Below are 7194 nucleotides of genomic sequence, written 5' to 3' on the forward strand. Positions count from 1 at the left end.
GGGGCTGCTCCAGGCCTGCCACCTACCTGGCTGAAGTTTACTCAGCACAGAGGGGACCCCTCCCGGTTCCCGGGGCACTTCTTGTCTAGCGAAGGGTTGGGCGTCAGCCCTGAGATCTCTGAAAGGTGGGATTCAGGCACAATAGGGCCCCTTCCTCGTGGGGGGGGGGGGGGGGACATGTGGCTCTTGCCTGAGAAGGGACACTAGGGGTACAAATGTTCTCTAGCTTGATTGGAGGGTGGAAACTGCATACGTGTGTACAAAGCAGTACAGCTACACACTTAGTTTGTCGCATGTGTATTGTATACTTGAAGAGAAAAGAGAATTTCACGCTAAGTACCACAAAGGAAGAGTGTGGGTCTTTTAGGAGCATAGCCGTGGGGGAGTGCAGGTCACTGAGCGCAGCAGCTGAGAGTGGAGCGGCTGTGTTGAGACCCACCCCCCACCCGCAGCCAAGGTTTGGGGAGAAGCAGGCTGTCGCCCTCCCAGCCCTCTTGTGGTCTTGCTGGGATGGTTGTTTTGTTTTGTTTACGATCTTATTTATTTATCTGACAGACAGATCACAAGCAGCCAGAGAGGCAGGCAGAGAGAGAGGGGAAGTAGGCTCCCTCCCAGGACCCTGAGATCATGACCTGAGCCGAAGGCGCCCCTTGCGGGGTGGTTCTGCAGCAGAAATGCGGGCGCAGCGCGCGGCTGCTCCCCATCCAGTCGGCACACACGTGTGAGCACACACTCGCGGTGGCCCCGAATGCTGTCTGCGGTGTCCCTGCTCTTCCCTTTCTCTCTGCTGCTGCGGACTGAAAAACAGCCCCTTTCCCTGTGCGCGAAAGAGTCGCGTTCGCCGGGCCGGTCGCCTTCCGTTCCCGCCGGGCGACTCCCCGGCAGCCGGTCCCCGCCGGAGGAGCCAGCCCAGCGGCTGCGGCGTCCCTGCAGGTGCGGGGGCAGGACGCGGCGACGTGGGGGCGGCCCTGCCGCGGCCCCTGCGCCACCCCGGCTTGCGCCCGGGCTCGCCGTCCCGCACGTGGCCGGAAGGGGAGCCGCGGGGATGTTTCCACAGACTCCGGCCTAAACTGGTCTCCCGCGCGCAGGTTTTTACGCGCAAACCACGGACGTGTCGGGGCCGCCGGGCAATGCCTGCAGTCCCCGCCCCAGCTCTGCGGCTCCTGCGGGTCCCGTCCCCACAGCGCTGACGCGGGCGCAACCTCTCCGCGCCGCAGCCTGGCACCGCCTTCCCGGGGCCTGATGTCACCTTGACCCCTGGCCGGGGCAGGGGTGAGCCACGAAAGAGTCCCCTCCCTGTCAGCCTCCTCAGCTCCTGTGTGTGAAGGTCCCTGGAAACGTCGCAGCCACAGGGGCCAAGGCCTGGCAGCCCCGGCCCACACCGCGGCCCAACACCCCCACAGCCAGGAGGGAGAGCTGAGTCTCTCTCTTCAGGGGGTCTCAGAAGAAGGGGACCCAAGGGAGAAAGAGGGCTCTGGGGTGCCCTCTGAGCTGACAGGCAGCTAGGGCCCTAGAGAGAGCAGTTGTGGGAGGGTGGCCTGGCCCCGGACTCCCCAGAAGGAGTGGAAACATCTCATCACTTTGCAAACACTGGAACCACATGGGATTGGAGCCTGCCCTGCCCAGAAACACCCAATGCCCAGTGAGACCTGGACGAAGGGGCCGTCGGTCTAGCAGCTGGCGGTCACCCAGATGTGGATCTCCAGGTGGCAGGGGAGGGACCCACAGAACAGAAGAAGGGGCTTCTCACAGCAGAGCTGGGCCAGATTGGGGGCGGGAGCGGCTGCCCATCGACTCTCGAGGCACCACTGACCCTCTGGGACACATTGTCATGCCTTCTCTTCCACCCTAGGAGTCCTCCGCACCCTCCCACTGAATTTCCTTTTAGTTAGAGACAGGGGCACCTGTGTGACTCAGTCAGTTAAGCGTCATGACCCCGGGGTCCTGGGATCAAGCCCCACATCAGGTTTCCCACTCAGCCAGAAGTCTGCTGCTCCTTCTGCCCTTCTGTCTGCTTGTGCCCTCTCGGTCTCTCCGTCAAATAAAGTAATGAAGTTTTTAAAAAGTTATACCGATTATATTTGAATGAATATATATATATATATATATATATATATATACCTAAAAACATTTTTTTAAGTTATCTAGAGTCAGTTTTTATGGTTTGGTTGTGATCACAAAATGCAGTTACAGAAGGAAACTAAGTACTAACCCACACTCCTAATACCAGCAAGTGTGGACTGGCAGGGAGAGGAATGGTCCCTGCCAGAGGGCTCTGTGTAACGTGCTGTCTGGGGTGGACATGAGGCACAGCCCTGGGGGTCCACCTGTGCCCGTCCTGACACCCTTGGCCGGGGGGGGGGGGGGTGTATGCCTGGGGGAGGAGTCATGTCTGAACAGCACGACCCCCTCCTTTGTAACTCTGCTGGACAAGTCACCTACCCTGAGCTGCCTCCCCACGTGAGCCGCACAGGCCAGTCCCTACGTGGAGTCCCAAGGAAGGACAAGGCGGGGTCCCAGTGGCCAGTGGTGCTGAGCCCACTCTGCTTCCCTTCCCAGGAGCCTCCTCCGTGCCCCTCCGTTGACCACAGGTACAGGCCAACCTCATGCAGGACCCCCCCCCCCCGCCAAGGAGTGCAGGCGGGTCATGCCGTCCAGGGTCAGCATGTTCGGTGTAGGTGAAGGCCAAGGAGTGGTGAGGCCCACCGGGCACTGAGTGGGGTTCCGGGGCACAGGGGCTTTGCACAGGGCCGGCACCAGACCCCCCACGTGCCAGGGGCCAACTGCCCCAAATCTGTGCAAAGGAAATAAATAATAAAATCCAGGTTCCCCTTTTTGCCATCAACTCAAATGATGGTTGAGACAGCTTTTAGGAGATTGTTTAGTCCTCATCTCTGCCGAGCTCTGTGCGCACAAGGACGTGATTTGCAGGTCTGAGGAGCAGGACTCAGTGCCGCTGACTTTGGGTTCAGTGGGTGCTCCCTCAGGACGCGCACCTGGGTGTCAGACAGGACCTGTCTGCTGGCTCGTACACCAATTCTGTAGAACAGGACCCGGGCGGTGGGGGTGGGGACGCATGCGGGGAGAGCTCCTGTGCTGCGTCAACTCCTGTCCTTCACACCTGCACGGTTCCCACCACACCTGTCCACACCTGCAAACCAGCCAGCTCACTGCGGTGGTTTCCACGCGGAGGAGCCTGGCACCCTGCTCTGCCCAGCACCGAGGCTGTTCCCTCTTATCCCCTCTTCAGAGGGGGCCACTTACTTCCGCATCCTCGGGGGCAGGCTTGGATCCCTGCTTGGGAGGGGGGTGCAGGAGGGTCTTCCCGCATGCTCCCTGGTCATGGGTTTTGCCCTCTGGGCCTCTCCTGAGGAGGTCAGAACACGGCTCGGCTTTCAAGGATCCAAAGTCGGGGACAGGACGGCTGGCCTCCGCTGTGGCTGGACGACCCTCAGAGGGCTTGCTTCTTCACTCTGCTCTCAACCCACCTATGAGCGGCTCTGAAGGGCAGAAGGTGCACACTCCCGGGGCAGCGCTCCACCTATGGGGGCCAGGAGCCAGCAGGTCAATGTTCCCGTTTCTCAGCCTTCCAGTGATGGTTAAGGGAGCCTTGAGTTTGCCTTTCACACTGGTGTCTCCTCCCCCCGCCTCTCTCCTACACACGCCTCACTGCAGCACCCTGGGGGTCTTCTGCAAGACTGGCAGCCTGGCCCTCTGCCCTTGCCCGTCCTAGCAGCGCTCAGGACTAAGGCCAAGCACCCAGGTCACAGGACCTCAAGGAGGAGCCGCTCATCCTCCCAGAAGTCTTCCAGCAGCCACAGCGGCTTGACTCCTCCCGCCCTGTCTGATCTAGACCCTCCTCGGGTTCTCTCTTAGAGCAGAAAGCTTTGAGTCACACCTGCTCCATGGTCTAGTGTCGAAGTATTTTCACTGACATCCAAAGAGAATGGTGTTCTCTACATGTAGAATACAGAATCCAGTGTGTATAATAATAAGCTTACTAAGTTGATTTTCGGGTCTGTTTTTTCCTCCTTTTTCTGGCTGTTTTGTTTCAAACATTTCTGATCATGCATTTGTTGGTCTGTTTCAGAACTAGAGACTCAGGTTGAAGGCCGTCTTCCAGCGCACGCCGCCCGCTTCGCAGTGGCGTGGGCTGCTTTGCTTTAATCTTCTTGCCTTAAATTCTGCATTGGGTCCCCCGATCTCTCTCTGGTTGCAAACAAAATACAATAAAACCCATATATAGAAAGGAGACTGGAAAAAAATTCACCAAAATATCAGCAAGAGTTGTCTTTGAGTTGGTATAAGAACTTTTTTTTTTTTACCTTCCATTTTCTGCCCCTCCCAAAATTTCCACAATGACCATGGGCTCTTTATAATGGAAAAGGAATAACTTTAAAAAGAGAAATTCTATTTTGTATAGTGTTTATGAGAATGGTGAGGAGCACCAACTTGCCTGAGCTCTGCTCTCAGCCTGTCCGGAGGGCAAGTTTGTGCACGTCTCACCAGAGTCCTGAGACAGGCACTTTTACTGTGGTCAAATAACCTTTTTTGGGGACACCTGGGTGGCTCAGTGGATTAAAGCCTCTGCCTTCGGCTCAGATCATGATCCCAGGGTCCTGGGATCGAGCCCCACATCAGGCGCTCTGCTCAGCAGGGAGCTTGCTTCCCTTCCTCTCTCTCCGCCTGCCTCTCTGCCTACTTATAATCTCTGTCTGTCAAATAAATAAAATCTTTTAAAAAATTTTTTTAAATAACCTTTTTTTGCTTGCAGTTAAATAATGCGATTTTTTAAATTCTTGGTTTTTCTGGGGATGTTTCTATTTGCATTTGGGGGTCTCTAATGAGCACCTACAATACTTGGAAGGATGAAGACGTTGGTGCAGAACAGCCAGGGACAGAGGTTGCCCGCCTTCTTCATGCTTACTCTTTTTCGACACCTGTTCTCTAGCATAGGGCCTGCGTATTTCCCCATAATAGCATAACCATTTCCCATATTACTTTTTTCATATCTGTCCAGTATTTCAATTCAGTAAATATGCATTTAGTTGGTCAAAATTTGGATTATTTTTATGCTTTCAGTATTTTAAACAAGAATGTGTACAGAGGTTTTAATTCGGATGCTCTCCTTAGCCAGGTCTCCAGAGGTCGGAGTCCTGATACTAGAGGATTGCTCACATCCATGGGGAGTTGGCAGGCATCAATACGTGTGCCCAAGCCCTGCACTGAGCTCCAGGGGGAGGGCAGCAGCTACAGCCCTGCTCTCTCGGGCTCGTCTCCCACAGCCTCTGCCAGGGTTAGGGTCACCCAACTCCCAGGCTCCAGCCCCCCAGCGACCAGGAGGAGGATAGACCACCCAGCAACACGCAGAGGACGGCGGCTTCCCATGGGGAGCTCAGAGGTTCTAGGGCAGAAATGGGGTGGAGGGAGGGGGTACTTGTGAGGGGCAGGGACCAGCCAACCCAGTGGGGAGCCACTGCGGGGAGCCACTGTGGAGTTTAAGAGGGACAGTGCCCGAGAGAGTCAGTTATATGGCTTCACTTTCTTGTGGAGCATAAGGAATAACACAGAGGACATGCGGAGATGGAGAGGAGAAGTGAGTTGGGGGAAATCGAAGGGGGAGACAAACCATGAGAGACTGTGGACTCCGAGGAACAAACCGGGGGTTTGGAGGGGAGGGAGGTGAGGGCTCGGGTGAGTCTGCTGGTGGGTATTATGGAGGGCATGGATTGCACGGAGCACTGGGCGTGATGCATAAACAATGACTCCTGGAACACTGAAAAGAAATTAAATTAAAAAAAAAAAAAAAAGAGGGAGAGTGCCTGCTCCAGTTTCTGTTTAAAAACTCATCTGGCTGCAGGGCCAGGTGGGTTCTTGGACGTGGGGGGCAAGTGGGCTCTCGGACGCAGGCTGAGGCCGGGAGCCTGGAAGCAGCTTTGGATGCGCGAAGACGTGGGAGGACAATCAAGGCGGTTCGATAGGCGTGTGTGTGTGTGAAGGGGCAGACTTGGGCATGACGGGGTAGGGGCGGAGGCGGCGGCAATGGGGATCTGGGGGCAACTCCAGTGGAGGCGCTGAAGGAGAAACCGGAAAACCCAGAGCATCGCTTAACAGGAGCAGGCAGGGAAGGCTCACGTGCGTCAAAAATGTCATGGCCCCTCAGAGCCGCTCAGGCCCTCTGCACCTCAGGGCTCACAGCAGCTTCATTACAATCTTGAAACTTTGCAAAGCACGGGCCCCTGACTGGTGGAAGGAGTGGCCTGGAGGTTGGCTGGGGTTGGCAAGTCGACGCACACGCAGACAGCAGAGCCGAGCGAAGAAGCCAGGGAGGACCTGGGGTGGAGCCGGGGATGGGGTCTGCAAGACAGCTGAGCTGGAGGAAACCCTGGGATCCACGGAGCAGTGGGAATGGGGAAGAGAGGGAGGAACAAGGTCGAAGAGGTGGAAGGAAGGTGGGCTGTCCGGGAAGGGCCCTACGGAGAGGGAGCTGTTCCAGGGAAAGGGTACCGGGGCTTGTCCAACAGCTGAGCTGAAGGACCAGCCGCGGGGAAATGTTAATGATGCAGAGAACCCAGGGAAGCCGGCGGGGCTGAGGCAGGGGTGTGAGCAGGCATGTGGTGACTTCCCGAGACGGACGAGGGCGGTGGGACGGCGTGGAGAACCCCCGCCTGTCAGCGAAGGCAGAGCAGCGGGAGCTGGTGGGCGCTGGGTCCCCAGGATGACACAGCAGAGGGGCCCGAGGCCCACGCTCCCTGCCAGGCGCAGAGGGGTGCACGTCTCAGACAGTCACGTCGAGGGCTCTCTGCCTCTTTCCAGCTTTAGTCAGTAGGAAAGTCTTCACGGACATTCTGCCTTGTGATCTTGACAGCAGACTTGGAAGGTTCCAGCGTGCCGGCTTACCAGCAGCGCGTCCGCTGAGACTGGTCCGGGTCCCTGTTCTGCTGCTGGGGCTGTCCACGTGCCAAAGGTCTGGCGCATTTATTGACTCAATTTGAGGAGAGGCGTGTGATTTTTACAGACAGTAGTTTTAAGTTCGTATGTAGTAAGTCTGTGCTTTTGCTCACATTTCATAACCTTTACCCGTGGTCTTCCCAGGGCTGCACTGGTCCCGGGCTCCGGGAGGAGGACCCAGAAAGGCCCTCAGAACGGCCTCGCCCACCACGCTGACCTCAGCACCCGAGAGCCGGGGCTCCC

Source organism: Meles meles, chromosome 7, assembly GCF_922984935.1.
Source record: "Meles meles chromosome 7, mMelMel3.1 paternal haplotype, whole genome shotgun sequence".
Taxonomy (NCBI): domain Eukaryota; kingdom Metazoa; phylum Chordata; class Mammalia; order Carnivora; family Mustelidae; genus Meles; species Meles meles.